The following is a 23,106-nucleotide window of genomic DNA, read 5'->3' on the forward strand; positions in this document are numbered from 1 at the left end:
GGGGCAATACTGAGACATAGAAATGCTGCTGTCACCACCTCTCCCTTGGCATAATTTGGATTATTGCTATGAGCAGCAGAATGTTTGCAAATACATCAGAGACCCTTGACTTTGTGGCAGTACATAGATGTGGGATATCAGGAGATGTCTATGGGATGTAGGGAATTTGTTTCATCACATCTACAGGAAGCCTGTGGGGTTTTGTATCTTATTCTGTTCATTCTCTCAGTGGCCAAGACGGAGGACTGGGATTGAAAACAAATAAAACAAATCCTAGCATAGGAAGTCATATGTTCTCCATGTTAGATGTCCCTGGGCCTGGATAAGCCCCACCTAACGTTCTTGTCTCACCAGTCCACTAAACACATTCAGTATTCTCCCTTTTCCCATACAGAACACTTGTGTTTCTATTCAAAACATGCTAGAAAGAGAGAAGAAACACTTACATTGTTATATTAAATTTGTCAGTCCCTAGTGACATGGATCCCAATGGAATTTTAGCCTTTCAGGTGATTATTTGGTCCTGTGCAATTTAGACAGAATGCAGTATGAAGAAAAGACACTGAGGAAACTGCCAGACTGGTTGGAATTCACAACGGCAAGGCTCTGAATACTGGAAACATACCACTAATGAAATCCTGTGTGATTTGTGACCTCACTGGGCAATTGTGAATAATGTGCCCTATGTGTCCTGAGAAGCAATATGGGTCCCTAACACCAAGGAAGAAGAATGGAGACCTTAGAAAAGAAGAAAATGAAGAAGAAAATGCAGAAGAGAAATGGCAAATGCACAGCACCCCATCCCCGTCCCATGCATGGGATGAAGCATGTTTTCTTTTCTCAAAACCCCAGATATGCTAAATCTTAATCCTTGAGCGATACTGAATGTCTAGAAAAGGATAATTACATAAACTACCAATACTACTTAATTTTCTCCATTTTTAGAACACTCCTGGTTTATAACATAATTTATTACTTAAAAAATGTGCTAACTTTGTGCTTTTGTTGTCATGCCCTAATAATATCTTAGATACATGTGATATTTTCACGGTATTTTCACATAAATTACCTGTTTGATTTTTATAACACTCTGTGGAGTAAGACAGCTGTTATTATTCCGATTCAAATATTAAAAATAAGTGAGGCTTAGAGAAATAAAGTGACTTTTCAATTTCACATTTTTAGGAATATTTTTAGCTAAGATGAAAATTTGAATTTCTTATCTGAGCACTTGGCTTCTATGCATTATTTGTGTTGAATTAATTGTCGAAGACTGACTTAGAAAAAATGTCAGCAGCCAAAAGAAGGTTGTAAATCATGAAAATAAATGATGTTGAAGTTCCTTTCCAGAGAGGAACTAGAGAGATCATAGAATTACTTACCAGGTTTCCCAAAGTCTTTGGTGTAACCTATTTGGATTTGAAAGCAACCCTGTGTAATGTAGCAATCTTGTCCCCACACTGAACAATATCTCGGAAAATTAGACAATAATGTGCCATGGTGAAAGAGAATACTTTCTGGTTCTCCAAGGCAATAGTTTTATTCACTGAAACTTGATTACTCTTTTAGCTGACTTCAGTGGAAAGGCTGAGAATGATATTAAGCACTAGGATAATACCTAGCCTTGTTAAAATTATGGAACAAGTTCCCCATAACCATGGCTTGCACATATACACTTTTTATCACTCAAATGCACCATGCTGTTGGTGGGGACACTGTTGGGTTCCAGTCTCAGGAAGTACCTGAAGTCAAAATTCATGAGTTACTTTTTGTCTTTAAATTCATTGCTGGTGCCTGAAATTGTGTGCTCAAGTTTTTTTTGTTTTGTTTTGTTTTGTTTTGTTTTTTCTGGAATGAAATGACACTACATATTTTTCCTATAGAAGGGGGAAAAATCCCCACCCTAAATCTTTAAATCTAATGGGAGTGCATTGTTCAATGAAATCTTGTTCTGATGAAGAACTTAAATCCTCTTGGTTTATCACAATGGGAGCAGAGTTATTCTGAGGTACACGTTTGCCTAGCCTAGTCCTCTGAGCCTTAATCATTAAGCATGTATATACGGACCGTCTGTTGTATGTGTATTGTAGTCGGTTCTGTCCGTACCTTATCTCCTGAGATTATCAACAAGTTTTGATACATTGTCTTTAGGTTTCTCAGGTGATTTCTTCCACAGGACAAGTGTTTTGAAGTCTTAACAATATTTTGCCTTATTGGAGTGCCTGGGTGGCTCAGTCAGTTGAGTGTCTGACTCTTGATTTCAGCTCAAGTTATGACCCCAGGGTTGTGGGATCCACGCTCAGCATGGAGCCTGCTTAGTATTCTCTCTCTCCTTCTCTCTCTGCCTCTCTCCTGTCCTCATGCTCTCTCTTTCCCTAAAAAAAAAAATATGTATATATGCATATATTTTTGGCTTACTTATTGACTTAATGAGGATTTTGTCTTCATATTACAAAATAAAAGTATAATCTATATAGTATTATAAAAATAATCCTGGGGTAAAAATAGGGAGACTGTAGTAATGAGGTAGAATGAGGAAGGAAGAAGTAAGTTGTATCTAAAATTAAGAATGAAGCTGAAATAAGTGAAAATTAATGAATTTGTGGCATAAAGGTTTAAGACAGATTGTTAGGACGTTTCCTGGCTATCTCTATCTCTAAAATTATAGACTAATAAAGACCAATCAGATCTTTCACATGAAATTTAAGAACTAATGCCAAATTGAAGGGAGATTAGGCTCTATGTTCATGTACACACACACACACACACACACACACACACACACACACACACCTTTTTTTTTTTCTCTCTCAGCGGGCTGCAGAATTTAGTCCAAACATTGTAACTTGGCCATCAGACTTATCCTCTGCCACTTCTTCCATTTTTCTCCTTATATTTCCCCCCAGGAAGGGGGCCTGCTGGGAAAGTAGTTGTCCAGGACACTAAGCTATAAAGCACACTAAAATAGAGCTCAAATCTTACAAGAGGAAAATATTCACTAACCACATCTCGTTTGGGGGTAATTTTACAATGGTTGTAAGTAATAGTTTTCTGGGCTTCTTTGGGTCCATAGGGAGACTTCCAAAATGCAAGGCTGAATTTCATCATCTGGTCTCTACACTAGACCCTATACTAAGACAAGTGTAACTATGGAATGTAACTTTGGCTACAGGTGAATTTGGGATAGATGTGAATGTCTCACAGCAATAAAAACCAGGCAGATTCCCAATAGTCCTTTTTCTTGAGCTTGGTGCCAAATGACAATAAGTCACATGTTTTAAAATAGATAAATATGTATGTGTGTGTATGTATATTAATATATATTTATTTATAATGGTCTAAATGAACACCTAGATATTAGCTTGTTCATATCTCTACCTGTATTTTTCTTTTCCTACTCCAGTCACATTGAAGGGCCTCCTGTTTCCTCACCACTCTGGGCACTTTGTGTCCTTGCCCATTCTCTTCTCTGAGACTGAGACACATTTAAATGCCTTCTGCTCGCTGCAGCTCAGCATTTTTATCCTCAGTGACTTAACTTAAAACATGCCAGTGTTTTACTTGCTGCTTCTTCTGTAATCTAATTGTATTTGGTTCAGACCCTACTTACTGTGCTGATTGCAAAGCCCTTTTTCCATGACAAGTTTTCAGTCTTCACATGCAAGGTGTGCCTAACCCAGGACCTGGCATTGGAGAAGTACTCAATAAATACTTGTTAAATTACTCATGCTAAGTTGTATGGTGTTGGGTTTTAGTCCTGAATAAGTTACTAATCAGCTGCTTAACCTTGGAAAAGCAGCTCTATTTCTGATGCTTCAGAAAAGTAAGAAAATTGCCACTGTCCCACTTACCTTGAAGCACTTGTTCCAAATTCAAAGGAAACATGCTTTAAAAATAAGTATAAAAGCCCTCTGCAATTCACTGACATGGAGTGAAATGGAATACAGTGGATCAGTGACAGATCAATGTCCAGGCTGGTGCAGAACATATTACTATAAAACTTCAAGGTTTGATTACAGTACCTGTCTCCTGACTAAGACACTTTGAAATCCATAAGCACCACCATTGGAAATTTTTATTCTTCCAAGAACATCTCCAAGATGTGGCATTTATTGTCAGTTCACATGTGACGCTCAAAGGGCCTAGCAATAGTTTTGTGCCTGAGCATTCTTTGAGACACTCTGGAAAGCAAAACAAAATCTTAGGTGCTAGATTTTAAAACTAAGGTTCAATATGGCAAAATCTGCTAAAGGGACTATACAGAGAAAGAGTGTCAAGGAAGGTCTTTGCACATCCTCGTTTGAAATAATATATAAAGTGAAATTCAGTTGATTGAAAGGACATACTGGTTTGAACCAACATTTCTAGGTTTATTTATCACTTACATTCTGTACTTCCAACACACCCCACCAAAAAATTTTTTGGGAAACAAATATAAAAACACATTGGTTTCAGTTAAATTATTGTATTCCTTAAGTGCTGGTGGTGGATATATGTTGTTTTATTTGCTCTAAATTGCAAATAAATTTCTTTTCTATTTTAAATTGCTGTGTCACAAATTATACCCAAACTCATTTGCTTAAAATAGCTAATTTAGTATTCCTGTGGATTCTGCAAATTGGGAATTTGGTGATTGTTCCTGAGGTACTTTATTTTTATTACCGAAGCCTCAGGTGGGTATTCTCAGAGACTGGAGGTGACTCTGTAGCTGACGGCTAGACTCATCAAAAAGATAATTCACATGCATTCATGTGATGGAAATGACTCAAAGATCAGTACTGCCAGCCTTAGAGTTTATATGTGATCATTTTATCTGGCTTGGCTTTCTCAAAGCATGGATTCTTTAGGGGAGTTAAATTTCTTAAATGGTAGTTCAAGTCTCCAAAGATAGGTGTTGCAGTGAAGCAGGCGGAAGCTGTAATTAATCTAAGAGTCGTGCAGTGTCCTTTCCTCTGCATTTTATTGATTACACGCAAGTAATATCCCCACTTGTGAGAGAGGCTTCTCATTGGAAACAGTGGCAGTTCATTCTCTTGGGGGAATCCATTGGTTTGTCCTTAGGAGGATATATGTCCAGAAATTGGACACTTCATTTTTATTACTCATATACCAAATCAAACACCTTCCTCATCCCTGGCAGACTCCTTTGAAATGAAGCAATTGAAAGTGAGGATTTGGGATGGATGTGAAAGTTAGGAAGTTGGCATTTTGTCTCAGTAGATCATATATCTCCTAATGTCCTGTGTGTAAATTACTTTCCTCTATTCCCCATCTCATAACCCTGCTCTCTTGTAGCTGATTACATTTGTCTTTGATAGCTTTAACATTCAGAAGCCCTCATGTCCTAGGTCCCTATCAGGCGGCTTCCTGAAAGCCTCTGTTTTTGGTAAATTCTCTGCTATTTCATGGGTTTTTTTCTGATAAATTCCCTGGAAATGGGACCTGGAAAGTGCCTCACATTATGTGTTCTATGAATAAAGAAGCTCTATATAATCACAGTGCAACTGAATACTTTTTAAAATTAATACAAGTAGAATATTTAAAGATCTGGACTAGGATATGTTGGATGAATTTTTAAAATATGCCAATACTTTAGAAATTAATGCACTTTGGCTAGTTTGTGAAGAGATGAGTTTTCTTTTGCTGTGATTAAGAATACATTTAAATTAAAATTCACTTATCAGGTAGAACAGAAAAGCTTAAATGCCTCATCCAACTGAAAACATCTCATGGAAGTAATTTCTTCTGCCTACTTAGACATGGTTTATGGCATGTACATTGTGCTAGAGGGACAATAACAAAGTTTGCAGCTCAATGAGAATATTGAGATTGATTCACATTCCTTTTCATTGGAGCATACATTTATTTCAGTCGCCATGAGAAAGTAAGGGCTTAATTTTCTAACTGTAACTTTTTTAAAGCAGTCAAGAAACTTGTTTTCTTCTGCAAGAAAACTTCCCAGTAATTTCCAATGGCATAACATTCTTCCTTGAGAACATTGAAAGGAACTTGTATAGTTTGTCTGGGAAGTGAAATGGTAGATTTCAATAAAATGGTGAACGCTATTGGAAAAATATTAAATTTTCTATAAAACTAAAGTTCTAATCTATTATGATGACTGTGATCATTAATTATTTTGCTATTAAAATCACCTGACATTCTTTTCACAACAAAGTGAAGAGAGACAGACAGAGAGAGACAGAGAGAGAAGCATAAATACTTAAACAGAAGAGACTAGGAAAAGCTAACATGTTTACAGTTCCACATGCCTGTGGCCTTGTATATAATATGGCACTAAAATGTGCAGTGTGGCATTGGCAATGGTATCCAGTAAATAATAATGAATAATAGAGCCGTGAACATTCAAATCGTCAGAGTTCTTGCTAGATAGAGCACGTGGGACTTGGGCCAACCCCTGGTAACTAACAGAATTTGAATGAGTGGAAGAGAGGGCACAAAGTTTGGACTGACGATGGTATGGGGTGGAAAGGAATGAGGCATGAGCCTAGAAAACATCACAAGTATGCCAAACAAGGTGTCCAGGACTTCAAAGAAACAAGTATGGTGTGAATAAATGTGAATTTGTTTCCAATGAACATGATAGGTATTGATACCTCCACCACACTTCTCAAATTTCTGGACTGAGTGACACTGACTGAAACAGTTTAATATTAGCTTAGTACAATGAATGAACATATACCCAAAGCTAGGAACCTATTTCAGAATTTCAGAAGGCCAGGGATAAAGACAAAATCCCACAAGAGACGTTAAGGATCCTATGATTAGAAAAAAGCTCCTTGAAAAAGTGAGAATGATCCTCCATCCAGAAATGGATCAAATCATCCCACAAAACTTGAAAATACTGCAAGATGAAACATAGCCAGGGCTTGAACTGTCACAAAATAACCTATTTCGTTGCCTTATCCAAAGAGATGTGTTAATGGGATGACTGTCTTGAGATTAGAGTGGTCTGGTTGGCGCCAAGCTGGTCCAAAGCTTTCATCCTCATGAAAACTAATATTTTTGAGTCTGTTTCCTGACCTCTCTTTGGACTGCTTGCCCAGGTCCTTCCCATGATTGTGTTGTCTACTGGAGGCTCAGAATCTGCCTGCCCTTGCCTGCTTAGTGATTCTCCTTCCCTAGGTTCTACTGAGACAAAATGGATCTTTATTGGGCTTTTCTTGGGGTTTCTATCATTGTTGTTTCATTGTTCCCAGTGGATTAACCTTTGGTGTATACAGGATCTGAGATCCAATGCATTCTAAAGAGGTCATATTAAGTCCATTTAAATTGTTCTTCATCAAGAAGCACACATTTTAATAGTGTCTAACATTTTTTCTTCAGCTTTCTTGAGGTACAATTGACAAATAAAATTGTATATATTTAAAGTGTACAATGTGATGCTTTGATGTGAGTATATTTTGTGAAATGGCTACCATGATCAAGTTAATTAACAAATACATCACCTCACATAGTTAACCTTATTTTTTTATGTGTGTGTGGAGAATGCTTAAGGCCTACTCTTTTAGAAAATTTGAAGTACACAATACAGTGTCATTAATTATAATTAATTTTTAATTCACATAAAACCTAGTGATGGAGCTCTTGTGGCTTGTAAGCAATTAGGATACAATTATATTTAAATTGAATTTAATATAACAAAAATGTATAACTGTAATGGATTTTCACCATGACCCTGCCCAATTTCCACATTGTACAGATGCAAAAACTAAGGTCCAACAATGCTGTATCAAAGAGTTCACATGGTTTGTGTGGGTGGAAATAAAACAGAAATCTTGGAGTCCTATCCTCTCCTTTTTTAGGTAGTGATCCTCTAACAGGGTTTTGATCCAGAATATACAAAGACACCCAAACCCAGTAAAGCCTTAGTAGTAGAATGACAGGCATGCAGTTTGACATTAGATGATCAGAGGCCAGTCTTGAGGGACGTCACAACACAGGACTATGTTTCTGCAACTGTCACTTCCTTTTTTTAAATGTTTATTTATTTTCAAGAGAGAGAGAGAGAGAGAGAGAATCCTAAGTGGGATCCACACTGCCAGCACAGAGCCTGGCGCTGGGTTTGAACCCATGAACTGTGAGATTATGACCTGAGCCAAAATCAAGAGTCAGATGTTTAATAGACTGAGCCACTCAGGCATCTGGAAAGAAAAAATAATGAATTTGAGTTGGTAGAAATAGAGAGGAACATAGTAACTGAAGGGACACAGAGCTGCGTCTGAGAACAAAGTCTCCGTAAGTAGTGTGTGGGTACTGTAGATTACTAACAGGGTAAGATTTAAGACTATATATAGATCCAAAAGCATTTTCAAATCCTTAAAAAAAAATAAAAAAATAAAGATCCCATGAGGAGAGATTGGCCACTACACGGATGCCGTAGATTATCACTGGGACTTGATAAATTTTATATCAAATTATATTGTTAATGACTTGATGGGACATCAATTAATACTGTAATACAGTAATTATAAAATGATTATAACTAAATCCCAACAAGGAACTTTACAGGCAAAAAGGAAATGAAGAAGATAGGATACAAAATTCAACAGTAAAATTGCATAATTAACCAAAAAATGATGGTCTTCCCCCCCCCCCGCCCCCCAAAAAATCTCTATACTACCAGCATTCATTGCAGGGAGAAGGATGAACTTCTGGCATGCAGCTGTAAAAAACAAGTGATTCCACCCTCAGCATGGAGAATTCTTTATGGAAAACAACTAACACAATTAAACTCATCCCTGTCCTGATCCCAGCATGATGTAACACTGAAGGACTCTAAGATGCCTCTCATTGGGCCACCTGATTCTGCTATTCACAAATACTTCTCCTCCACAGCTTCTAGATTCTGCCTACAGGATCCTCAAGCATGCACTTCTTATGCACATGGTCTTTTACAGCTGGAGCATTGGAAATGAGGATAATACAGTTGTAAAGTAAGAGTAAGAGGTAGGAAGCCTACTGGGCCAGCCGATTTTGCTCATACCTTATCTTGATTTGTCTCTCCTGCCATCCACAGACACAAATTGCAGAAATCTATACGGCTACCTGTTCTGGGCTGAGCGCCCCAGCCCTTAGCTCTCAGCACTGTCCTTTCACAAAAGCCAGCTCTGTCAGAGTTACATTCGCTCAAACTTTAAGCTGTTTAAATGTACATGAAGTTCATTCCTTGGCCCTTCAGAAACGTTTTCCATATAATTAACACTGGGACTATCAGATGTGTGCTAACAAGGAGTGCCTGTTAATGCAGACGTGCACTGAATCCAGAGAAAAAAAATCCAAGAGAAAATATCTAAACTCTTGATTACAGAGAGAGAGAGAGAGAGAGAGAGAGAGAGAGAGACTCCATGACACCAAATGACCTTCTGAGAACAATTTGAAAAATATTCAGGGATAAGGGACATAACAATTTCCCTAACAAGGACTTGGATGAGAGACTTCTAAGGCGGGGGGAGGAGGTATCTAAGAAGAGTGACAATTCTGTCAGAGTGGCCAAGCCTCAGTTTCCTGAAGCAGAGGTCAGAGAGTGGTTGTTTTGCCAGACTTGGAGAATAACTGCACTGTTTGCATAATTCTTTTCTGAGGCAGGTCATCAGCCCCTGGAGCACTGAGCTGCCACAGAATTGTCAATCTCTGAGCTGCCGCAGAATGCCAGTCCCCGAGCTGCCACAGAATGCCAATTCCTAGCACACTTGGTGATTTGCACATAAGCAGTACTCCACCAAACGTCTGTTGGTGACATAGATGCAAATGGAATAGGTTGGATTTGTTAGCATCTTACGACTCATCCAGAAAACAATCTGAAGATTTGAGAAGTACAAAATGAAGCAAAAAGTTAAGTAAATTTTTGTTACGTATTTCATACCAAACTTTATTCTGGAAAATGAGAAATTGATCTTTTATTTGGACTACATTAAGCCCAAAGCACAGACAATCTATTTAAATCAAAGTAAGTTCATTCTTGGACCAGGCTGTTGGCTAGAGAAGTTAGACGTTGACAACCCCTTCCCTTTTCTGCCACAAACGTGAATGGTTTTGTAAAAGGGAACTATATTAATCATCTAACAAAGATGAGCTGAATATTTCCTTGTGTTTTTTTGCCAGATAGGCAACCACGCTGTCTTACTTCACAATCAATCTTAACTATATTTTCTAGTATGTACTTCCGGTTGTTCCAGACAAGACTCATTTATTTTATGCAAGTCACTGAGCAGTCACCACTAAAATGAGATTGATTTTGAATTTCTCTCAAGCAACCCCTCCTTGTTTTTATAGTTTTAAGTCAGCATTAAAAAAAACAGAGTCTTGCAAAATTCATTTTATGATTATTTTTCACCTGCAGAACTTTAGACCCCTAAGAAATCTTTCATTTGTGGAACATAAAAATAAGAGACAGGATTTTTTTTCCTAAATAATTTTATAAAATGAAAAATCTAGAAAGCATTTTGAGAAAAAAAAGAGGCATATGTCTCTTTACATGTATATCCTCCTCGAGGAATTGGTAATACTCAGTATTTGAGAAGGATTTCATAACCATTATTTGTTAAGTCTTAATCTGAAACAAAACAGTCCACTGAAAACTTTTTTACATTATTTTATGAAAATGAGTATTTGGTATATGATTCAAATGCAATTTTTCCTTCTGTTTTTCCTAGAATGAAACATCATTTCAGATATTATTTCTTAAATAAAATGTCAAGATGACATTTAGCCAGTGCTAGATGAAATTTTGTTCTGTAGTAAATGCTCACATACTACAAAAACAATAGTTTAATACATTGCCATTTTCCTTTATTTAAAAAAAAATTTACATTTATTCATTTTTGAGAGACAGAGAGGGACAGAGCACAAGTGGGGGAGGGGCAGAGAGAGAGGGACACACAGAATCTGAAGCAGGCTCCAGGCTCTGAGCTGTCAGACAGAGCCTGACGTGGGGCTCGAACTCACAAACTGTGAGATCATGACCTGGGCTGAAGTCGGACACTTAACTGACCGAGCCACCCAGGTGTCTGCCATTTTCCTTTATTTAGCCATCTATTAAATATTTGTTTGGCACCTACTATATGCTGGGCACTATTCTTGGTGCTGTTTATTTTTACTGTTATATTTACTCTTATAATTATCTTTTTCATACATAATATAATTGACCCTACTCCCAAAACTAGCTTTAACTTATCTTTAATACTTAAAAATAAAAATCAGGTTACAGTGTCTTGGATATTTGGGTTTTAAAGATCCTTCAGTTAGCATGATATATTTCCTGCTAACCATATTCATTCTGAAAATCAAATGGAAAATAAGACCAGTGCACACTCTAAGGGGTATATCTGAAAGCATTTCTTATGAGTAGAGTTTGGGTAAAATAACTATATTTAAGCAAATGTTAGTAGGATTGGGTGCTGGCCCTGTCTGTAGTGGCTTTCTTCAGCTGGATTCTTGAGTCTCTGGCACACAAAATGCATCATAACTTTGTTTTCATGCTCTCGATTTGGAGCCTACAGTCATGTCTCATAACTAGTCTTGGTGACAGTCACCAAAAACTTTCAGAATTTGGTGGGAGAAGGTTAATGAAGTCAATAGCCTAGGCCCTCATTGGATTTCTCCTATTAGAACGTACTTTCTCCATTCTCTCACTGCAATTAGCACCTGCACTACAGCACTCTCCTGCATGATGGGAATGTGCATGCCAAATGTGCATGAGTGAGTGAGCGTGTGTGTGCACACATACATTGAGTTGCATAGAGGGTTAAGAGCTTCGTGGTAGAATAACAAAATAACCTTCTCTCTGAATCATGGCTCAAGAACTTCCAGAGCATGGTTTGTAAATTCCTCTGTCCTCATTTACTGGAGCTGTCCAGCGGGCTTGTTATATAACCCTTTACAGGATTGTTTTAAGTATTATAGACTTTATGCATTGGACCTAGGGGTCCTCAGTAAATAGCAGGTGTTTCTTTCTAAGCTTATTTATTTATTTTGAGAGAGAAAGAGACAGTGTGAGTGGGGGAGGGGCAGAGAAGGAGGGAGAGAGAGAGAGAGAAGAATCTCAAGCTGGCTTCATACTGCCAGCTGTGGAGTCCAGAGCACAACATGAAATCATGAACCATGAGATCATAACCAGAGTCAAAACCAAGAGTGGATCGCTTCACCAACTGAGCCACCCAGGCGTCCCAATAGTAGGTGTTGTTATTCTTGAGTAGGAATCGACCAGCAATCTCAATTTTCTAACTGAATGAGTGTATGTGGGGACAGGAGGGATATCTCATCAATACAGGAAAGGCCTAAAAACTTTTGTTAAATCGAATGCCTTTACCCAATATTCTATGTAAAAGAATTCTTAGCACTCCTGATATCAAAATAACTCTACTGATTACCCAATTACTGATGAATATATAAAATATGTTCCCATCCAACACTGACACTTCACCTTTCATAATTCTTCCTGGGAGAAGACACTCCAACTATTTGAATAATTGCCCAATGATTTCAGCATCTAGACCTCATTTTCGATAGTTCATTAATGATAGTATAAGGATTGTGTCAGTTTAAGAAGTTAATATTTATAATAGATAGTTCAGCAAAATCATAAAAATCACTTGGACATTTCATTAAAAAAAAAAAAGTTGTGCGAGGACATATACTTTTTATTCCAGCCTTTTACAAACTTGTTCTTCTCAACATTTTAAGAAAAATATTGTCAAGTTCTGACTTGCCTTAAGATGGAAGCAAATTACCCTGTCATAATTAATTAAAAGAGAAGACGCTTGGAAACACTGTTTGTTTTTCAACCTCAGTCTGACACACTGATGAAAGCAATTAAGCCGTAAGGCCTGCTGCCAGGAAGCACAGACCAGCCCAGGGGACGCAGGGCATTTGTGAACAAGTTACTAGCTATATTCTCTTCATTTCCACTTAACCAGGCCATGTTTTCAGGAATAAAATGCACATTTTAATTTTATTTCAATAGTAAAATGGTCTTTCTTTTTGTAAAGTATCAAAAGCATATTCAACATGGTTGCTCATAGCGAAAGATGGACAGGACACAGTGAGTTTCCTGGAAGTCAGCAAATGTGAGGCAAATACCACTTTCTTTTTTTTTTCCTTTAATTTTTTTAAAACATTTATTCATTTTTGAGAGACAGAGAGAGACAGAGCGTGAGTGGGGGAGGAGCAGAGACAGGGGGAGACACAGAATCCGAAGCAGACTCCAGGCTCTGAGCCGGACACAGGGCTCGAACTCACAGACCACAAGACCATGACCTGAGCCAAAGTCGGATGCTTAACCAACTGAGTCACCCAGGCGCCCCAGCAAACACCACTTTTAAAAACAAAAATTAAAAATCAGAAATGCTCTTTGATGAACAAAACATTAGCAGGTGATAACTGATTTGCCATTTTCAAATTCCTCAAATCCTTAAAAAGAAAAAGAGCTGTGCATGAACTTAAGTCTAAGGAAGGTACCTGTGTATTATGAGATATTGGAGGAAAGCAGTTACCATCTTTCCGCTTATTTCCATACTACTAGCAAGAGATAATTTGGTGGCAAACAGGTAACTAAACAAAGGTTGCAGTTTGGAAATGTGGTTATTATGACTTTAATGAAGTTTCCAGTTCCCTAGACCTTTGTGTGCCGCTGACAAGAGCCAGGAGGCAATGAATAATGCTTCCCTATTTAGCCACATTTCAATTACCCTCAGCCCACCCAGAGGACCAACTACGGGCTTTATAGTCTGCCTGATTCAAATGTCAGGGTTGCGTGAGCCTTGGGTGTCACTAGCCTCTGTGCTAAGCTATTATTTTGTAGTAGGATGTGTTTATGTCTTAGTTCTGGGTCATGGAGGGTCCTATCCGACCTTTCCTAGGTTCAAATTTTCCTTGACATTATTTCTACATTAATCAAAGTTGTATGTTTTTATACAATTGCAGAATAAATAATTCTGATGTATGTTTTAAAATTTAGTCATTCCATGTACTTTTCACAGTCCAGTTTTAACGATGACATCTAAAGTTTCCTCCAACTGTTAGAAGTGAACGAGGATGTATCATCTCCCTTCTAGTATGGTTGTGAATTAAAATATGGTACAAAATTGGGGCACCTGTGTGGCTCAGTCAGTTGAGAGTCCGACTTCGGCTCAGGCCATGATCTCACGCTTTGTGGGTTCGAGCCCTGTTTCGGGCTCTGTGTGGACTGCTCGGAACCTGTTGCCTGCTTCGGATTCTGTGTCTTCCTCTCCCTCTGCCCCTCTCCTTGCTCTCTCTCTCTGTCTCTCTCTGTCTCTCTCTCTCTCAAATAAATAAACATTAAAAAAATAAAAACGTGGTACAAAAGACAGCGGGGTGAAAAAACCCCAAAGAGTATATGTTGGGCTTGAATCAGAAAGATTTTAGCTAATCAAAATAGCTTAGAATAAATGTGTTTCTTCTGTCACTAGGCAAGATGTAAAAAGGTCCAGAGTGTTTTCACTAGCTGTCACAGTGGTGTCAGTAACCCATGTGTTTCCAACTTTCTTCCTAGCCATCTTCGGTTTGCTGGCCACAACTCTCATCTGTGCCCTCCAGATCGTGACAGATCACACGCTGGCTGCCCTTGCTCCAGGCATGCTCTTGCACATCTGTGCTCCATGGCAGGAAGGAAACTATGTCCTGCAGCTCTCCCATAAGTTCTCTGCCTACATCTCCCATCTTCCCTCTGGCCACTCTTGCTTTCTCTTAGTAGATATCCTCTCACCTATTCTAGGTGTCATTCACCAACTCTAGGTCCAAACTAACTTCAAAGTAGGGTAGGAAATCAAATATATTATCTGAATTTTTTAGCCTTTGTGAGCAATAAAGGAAGCAGAGAGAGTCAAAAGACATGGCACCGCTTCAGTTCAAATAGTCTCATCTTCAGAGTCCTAGACATTCAAATGCCATCTGTCTATATAGAGGGTCCAGTACATGTGCTGTCGTGGGAAGAGTGGGGATAAGCAATAGAAATACAGAATGGAGAAGACACTGAGGGATCTTTAGGCCAGGCTGTGCTCATAACCCAGTTTTATCAACGGACATCCAAGAACCAGCCAGAGGCCAAAGGCCAAAGTATTCCATTTGCGTAGGAAATCATCTGAGAAATGGCACTGGAGGATGCTCAGAAATGAAGTTCAGAAGCTTTGTAACTGCGTGGCAGGCAAGGATTTTAAACACCTTGTGTTTGCACCATGAATGTTACCCATGGGACATCCAAAGAAAGCCACTGAACTTTGGTACTTAACCGCCCAGAGTTTGGAAAGGGAAGCTGTAACCTTTCAAAACAGATAGGATTTTAATGCAATATTATCACTAGTTTATTTCTTTCAAAAGGCAGAAGTTCTGTTTCCAAAATTTCATAGCTTCCTCCTGATTACTGCAGAATTCTGAAAGTTTTTTGGCTTACATTATGATTTGGGAGGTAGCTTAGAGCTTGAGAGCTTTTTTTTTCTTTTTCTGAAGATTATTCATAGTTTTTTAATAAGAGAATTCACAGAATCGTAGACTATCGGGAAAGAAAAACGTACTCAAATCCAACTCTTCTGGTCCTTGGGGCAAGAAACCTAGGCCGAGACAGAGTGGCGACCTGGGGTCTTCAGTGTTGGTTCTGAATTCAATTGTATGCCACGAGGAAACACCAGATTGGAAGATGCAGACTCTCGCCTTAGGGTGTATACATTCTACCTGGAGACATTAGAATCACACATGAAACAATTTAATGGTGAACCTCACAAGACTTCTGGTGCAATATTTCAGAGAAGGACCATGGGTATACGGGGAGAGCTATTTGCTTCTGCAAGTTCTCCCTGAGACAGGACACAAGTAATATAAAGATGATTCTGTCCTGCCTGGAAATCATAGGCACTGAGAGGGCTCACTCATCAGTAGTCAATTTTGAATTATTATTATTTTTTCCATAGGCAAAGTGCATAACAAGTAACTTAAAGGGTATCCCTATACCTACCTCCCAGCCAAAGAAATAGAACATTACCTATAGATTTTAAGCCATCTATAAACTCTCTCAATATTCCATGTTATTATTTCCAATACAGTCTTGACCATCCAAAATACTGGAAACTAATATGTTGGTTTACATCAAAACAGCCACACGTGATAAAAAATTATGGCCTTTTATCTGAATTTTGGTACAATTTTAAAGTTCAAGTTAATAGTTTCTTACCTTAATACCAGGTAATATACTGTGCATTTCCTATTTTGCCTTTTGCCTCCTCTTCCAAGATAAGGAAACTGCACCTCTGAGAAACTAGAATGTTTGAGTAAGAGCCACTCATGAAAATTAGGGTAATTTGGATTTAAACTCAGTTCTCCTGGCTCTAAATCCAGGTCTGTTTCTCTACTGTTACCAAATTTTCCATAGACTTTTCAAAGCTTATGTTCTGTGGTCATTCTGAATTGGTTTCTAATATTGATTTATTGTACATGTGTGTTCAAGGGCAAGCTAAGTAACCTATATAAACCTCAATTTGCTTACATGAAAAATAGAATATCATGTGTCTTTTTGTTATAGAGTTGCTATGGATAGTAAATGAAATTATTGTAAAGTGCTCAGCCCATTGTCTGACATCAGTAAGTGTTCAATAAATGATTAGCTACTCTTGCCTTTATTGTTGAAGAAGAGGATTTGAAAATTCCAAAGCAAATAGTGCTTACATCTGAAATGTCTTTGTAAGTGGGAGGGTCTGCCCATGGGGTATGATGTGGATGTCATATGGGAGCGATCATTTCTGAGTGCTGAGGAGGTAGGTTGATGCAATTGTAACTATGTTTGACATATGGTCTTGCTTATTATTTATTACATAATTCTCTCTATGTGTCATATAAAATTACATATGCATGTATTAATATATGTACATGTATGCACATGTATGTTTTGTTAATAAAGGGTGAATCTTGGTTCTTGCTTATTCTTGCCTCAGCTCAGAATTAATCCAGGCCAATTCAGGGGCAGGGTGGATAACGTTTGTCTCCTCAAAGCAAAAATGTTTCCAATGGCAAACATGAAAACCACTTGAAAATGAAGTCTTAAAGTTCATTCTAATTCATGTTTTGGATGCAAACCCTTTCATTCCCAGGCAGGCTGAGGAGACTCTGGTGCCCTCAAGTAATGAGTTGCTTGCCAAAAGCTCTAGGAAGAACAATCTCATGGTGCAGATACTAAGATTTACAGTCTTTCCTGAATGAAACTCTAAAAAATCAACACATGTAAAGTATCTGTTCATTCACCAGTCCAGTGACCAGTGAAAGAAAGTTTGAATCAACTGAGCAGCATTTTAACATAGACCTTTGAAAATAGAATATTGCAAATGTTAACTTCCACAAACCCCACAGGCCTTTTCTTTCAACCAAACACAAATACTGAAGTGGACAGGAACATCTGACGAAAAGTAGTTTAGAATATTATTTCATATGGGAAGCAAAGGAAGATTTACAAGCAAGCAGCTGGCCTTCTCTAAGACACTTTTTGATTTAATCTGTTTCACATTTTGCTTTTCTAAGGCACTTCTTTGAAACTTTCTCCAGTATGGATGCCAATTATGAAACTTGTTGGGATCACAGACCATTGCTAGGTTTTATGTTACCTCAAGAGAAAGCATGGGTAAGAGAAGGTGAAGCTTGTTCCCTATCAGAGAAAGAATACTTTCATAGAAGCTACAAGGGATGTCCGGGTGACTCAGTTGATTAAGCATCCAACTGTTGATTTAGGCTATGGTCATGATCTCAGGGTCATGGGATTGAACCCCGCATTGAGCTCTGTGCTGGGTATCGAGCCTGCTTATGAGTCTCTCTCTCCCTTTCTCTCTGTCCTTACCCCCACCTCCTGCTAAAAAAAAAAAAAAAAAAAAAAAAAGAGAGAGAGAGAGAGAGAGAGAGAGAGAGAGAGAGAAACCCAGGAGCATCAAGACTCAAACTCTGCCTCTTTCATAAAACCTCTGCCTATCTCCCCTCTCTTAACCTCAACCATACTTATTTGCTCCAGGAGCATACTCTAGTCCTATTTGTCTTCTTTCTGTCTCTTAAATGTACCAAGATTATGTCTCCCTTGGGTCCAAGCTATATCTTCTTTCCAGTTTACCCCTCCCCCTTTCCCTCCCTGTTTCATTTATTTCCATTATTCAGAATAATGTTCACATCTGCAGACAGAGTATCTTGAAAGTCCAAAATAAGTTAAGTGCCCCTGTTTTTCATAGTAGTCTTGACTATTCCTTCATAAGAATTTGATAGTGCATTAGTGTTTGATTGTTTAGTGTTTGGGCCCTCATCACACTGGCAGAATAGGTTTTTTATGATTGTCTTGTTATATGTATTCTGTAAGCTCCATGATAGCAGAGATGTATGTTTAAGCCTTTTGGAGACTAACTGTCTTTTTCACAGAAGAATCCAATGGTATTTGTTGATTGATATTTGATGTGTTCTGAGTATAAACTTTATATATCTCACAGAGAAGTTTACAAACATTATGGAGAGTTCTGGTTCCACTAGGATGTTAAAACCTGTTGGAAATGCAGTAAGAAATAGCTACATTGAAACAGAGCGAGTGGAGTCTCCCTGCATTTATATGTGGGACTCCAGGATACTATAGTACACTATGAATTTATGCCAAGTACTCTAGCTGTCTGTTTGTCTGATCTACATGCCTATCGGCAAGAAAAGTGATACAAGCAATGAAAAACGATGAAACAACAAGAATTTCTTCTTCAGAAAACTATAATTCATTATTATCATGAAACTGAAATAGAGTTTGAGAAACACTTGGGTAAATATTGAGATCACAAGAGATCAAGTGTCAGATCTGGAGAAGCAGAGACCAAAAAAAGAGCCAAGGTTTGCCTCAGGGCCCTAACCTCCACATCAATGGCAGATAATACTCCCCTCCCCTCCCCAACTCTTGCACCTGACCTTTCATTTAAAGGCAGTTTCTATCTCTGGATTATGTGGATTTAATAAGGCACAGGTCAGTAATTCTGCTCTCTCTGTCTCCCTCAGGAGTGCTCCTCTGTGCTGAATAGTGATGAATCTGCTAAACAATTTAGCCAGGCATTTGCATGCCAATTGTAAGTCAAAAACGTTCTAATGAAACTGTTGAAGTGAGATTTTTTTCCCCTCATAAATATATTAAAAATAAAATGGAAGAAATGCTATGTCTATTCACATGAAGCTGAGATTTTTGTTCAGTGATTTTAATGAATGCACGGACTTACTTTAACTCCCCCTTCCAGGAACTGATTGCCAGATAAGATCACTGCCAAGTCTCTGCAGTATCCAGTTCTCCCATTACACACACAAAAAAAGGATTTCATTTCCATTCCCATTTTATAGGTATGACATTCCAGTGCTTCATTAAGAAAACATAGAAGCTATACATTTATAAATACATCCCAACATTCTTGGGCTTTTCTTTCTAGAATATGTTCTCCCTTGAAGAGATATTGCTGTCACTCACCTAGAGCTCAGAATAAAATGAGTAAATATGAACTTTAAAATGATAGGGATACCCAGAAGGGTAAAATTAAGTGCTATTTGAAAACAATTCTGACCTGATCATATATCAGAGCTTTCTGTATTTCTTTTCTTGCTTCATTTCAATGAAACTGACATGAAACAAACTTTGTTTCTCCAATACCCAGGGACATCAGGAAAAGATGTTTGGAAGATATTGTGTCAATTAAAGGCAAAACTGAAGGATCCAGGCCCTTTCTCTGGGATAGAATTGGTTTATTCTCTGAAGACAGCTGCCTAGAAAGTCTCAACTGGTACTAGAGCCTTGCTGGTAATAAAGAATCAGGACAATTACAGATTCCCATTTGTCCAGAGAAACAGAACACGCATACTCCCAGAAAGGCTCTTCTGCCCATTTCGTATCCCAACATCAAACCACTCTTGGTTTTAGCCATGTCTCTGGACATGTTACTTATTTTAGAACAATCTTACAGAAGAGTAACAAGTAGGTCACATGCATTTTAAAAATACTATAACCCTAAGAGTTTTATAAATTGGGCCATTAAATGCCTCTTCCATAAAGAGAACAATGACAAACTTTTGTGATTTCAAAATTGGTAAAACGAATGAAAATCTGACTTCAGTTCCTTTTATTATATAGGAAGAACCACTTTCTTTCTTTCATTATGCAATTAGAACTCTGTCATATGTCCCCTTTGACTTTTTGCTTTGGTTCTCTGGAAGATCATTACTGAGTTTTATATCTCATGATCTTATAGTTCTGAAATGTAGACTTTCTGATTTCAATCCTGTCATTATTATTCATTATTGCTTAATTCTTTCTTTTCCATTGGTGATTATATTTACCTTTGAGCTTTGTTTTCATTGTTTTGGGATTTTTAGTTAGTGAGTTTTGTCCTGTTTTGGTATTTGTACATTTTATTAAACACTACTTTAAGTGTTTTTGAAAGCTCTTAAGGAAAGAGGAATAAAGAATACTTATAAGAACACTCAGCACTTCTGGAGAGCAAAATAGTTTCACATAAAAATCAAAGTTCCAGTAAAGAGAGCATCATGCATAATGCATTTGTGTGTTTCACAGTGCTTTCAACAAAGAGGTACCCCAACTGCTTGAATCAGACCACCTGGATGTGAAGTGAAGGGAGAGAAAGGCCAAATTACCCTAATTTGATGACTTTGTAGAACCAACACATTTTCTTTACAGGCATTGTGTAAACTTTATAATGCACAGTGTAATCTATACTATTGGATGTTTTCTAAATCCTGTGGTAGAAGTTGGGAAAGCATGAACCAGGTGGATTTTAGAGACAGATGCCTTGGGTTAGAGACCCCAGCTCTTTTACTGCTATGAGACTATTTATAAGGTACTTGACTTTTGTCAACTGCATTGTCCTTCACTATGAAGTGGAGATAGTGGTAGAGTCTGCATTCAGTCTGACGTTCAATCAACAGTGATTTGGTACTTATTAGTGCAAGTTAATTTTATTATCTTATTAGCTCATTTGATCTTTATGCTAGCCGTATGATTTTGGTAAAACAGCATTGAGTTCCCTCAATGCTTAGAAAGATCGAGCAATTGGACGTTAATAAGAAGCACATGGGCTCTGAAATTTTCTACCTTTTAATTGACATGATATTCAAGGCCATCCTTTGGAAATGTAAAGTGTAAGTGTTCCTTCAGCGAGCACATCATCTGGGAAGTCTTCACTTACCTCTGTCCTGGGGGCCCACCTGCCCTTCCTTCGTGCTTCCTTAGCTGCACCATGGTTCTCCTTTCATAGTGGGTACCCCATGGCAGTGCAACCATCCATATGTCTGTTTCACTGGACCATATGTTTGAAGAAAGGGATTGTATCCATGTTTTGTACCATCAGTACCACTATTATAATAACTCAACCAACATTTGCTTAATGAGTATGTGAATGAATTAATATAATTTGCTTCATATTTAGTTTCCTCCAAAGCGGGAGCTCCTCTGCACGAGACTATCATAGGTATAATGTCTTTTAGGTAACCTTTATTTTAGGATGGTCAGTAACGTGGCAAACTAGAATATTCAATTTCCCAGTTTTTCTTGAAGGTAAGAGAGGCCAAATGATAGTACTTTCCTAGGAAATTAAGCAAATATCTACTGGGAATTTCTGGAAATACTTTAGTTTTCTAAGGTAAGCATTACCATTTCTTGTTGCTTCTATCTTTTCTTCTACCTGGAATACTGACATGAGTCAAGAGGTGGGGAAGCCTTCTTGTAAGTTGAGAAAGAAATCCCTGAGCTAAGTTATAGGAAAACAGAAGAAGCCTGGTTCTTGGATCAGCTGAACAAACCCAAGATTATCTAGCTCTGGGTTTTCATTACACAATGAACATCAATAATCTCCACTTAGCTAAGCCATTATAATAGCTTTTCTGTTACGTAGAGTCTAATAAAATCCATAACTGACAGCATCTAAAAGATTTCTTGAACTAATAGCTTTGTAGGAGAACAAATGAATAGGCACATAGTTATGCTAGTGAACAAGACATTTTCTATTTCGTTTCCAAAACTTAATTAGTATAGGACTTAGGATCCATTTCTAGGGAGAAATGATAACTTTTGTATTGCACTTTGCTGGGATTAAGGGATCACTTGTGTGAAGTTCTAGAATGCCGGCATTCCCATGGACTGCTATGGCAGATAGCTCTCATATCCTCTGTAAGAGTTTGTCTTTTCAACATGCACAAATTCATGTCCAATCCCAGCTCCAACTGGAAAGAGAGATATGTATGGAAGAAAGTAACACTGGACTAAAAACTAAAAGTCATCTGTTTCAGACTTAGTTTTTGCCACTTGATGGCCAAGTTATGTAATTTTTAAATGAATTTAAAATCACTGAGGAAAGCAGCCACCACCTGTCACCCATTTTCTACTGCAATTGAGACCTTAGCCTGAAATTAAAACTCCTCTGTTTCCCCATTTACCCTTCCAACTGCTGCCTACTGACACTCATGGAACTGGCATCTTAAAGGAACCCACACATCCCTTCACACTCTTGAAAACCACAGCCAACCACCCCTGCGTTCTCACAATTGTTCCCAGGATGGCTTGTCTTGAGCTGTCACCCTTATTCAGGCAACACCCCCACTGAGCAGGGATCAAGGGATTGAATTGTCTGAGCTTGCTCATGAGTAAGTTGAGCTGTAAACTCAGGAAAATTGAGTTTTGCAAAGAGAGCGAGCCCCGTTTTACAGATTGCACTTCTGAGAAAGAAGACTTGGAGACAGCTGCAATCTCTTTGCTCATCATTTGGTGAAACATAAAAACATCCTCTGTGAAGATGACTCCATAAAGGCAGTAACTGGAGAGCCCATGCTTTTAATCACACATCATATGTAGGGACACACTCTCAATGGCAAATATCAAGAAAATTATAACTAAATTAGATGGTTGCTGGAGCCTGTGGCCCTGAAGATGTAGGCAAAATTGCCTTAAATGTAGAACACAAACAATTCCATGGCCTGTGGGGGCCCATGGCTCCCTAAAAGATTTCTGCAAATTTCATGTGGGCCTCAGTTTCCTTGACCTCTCCTGCTTCTTAGGGCTGGTGCTTTTGTTTGCTTCCTGAACTC

Source organism: Panthera tigris, chromosome D2 (assembly GCF_018350195.1).
Source record: "Panthera tigris isolate Pti1 chromosome D2, P.tigris_Pti1_mat1.1, whole genome shotgun sequence".
NCBI classification, from domain to species: domain Eukaryota; kingdom Metazoa; phylum Chordata; class Mammalia; order Carnivora; family Felidae; genus Panthera; species Panthera tigris.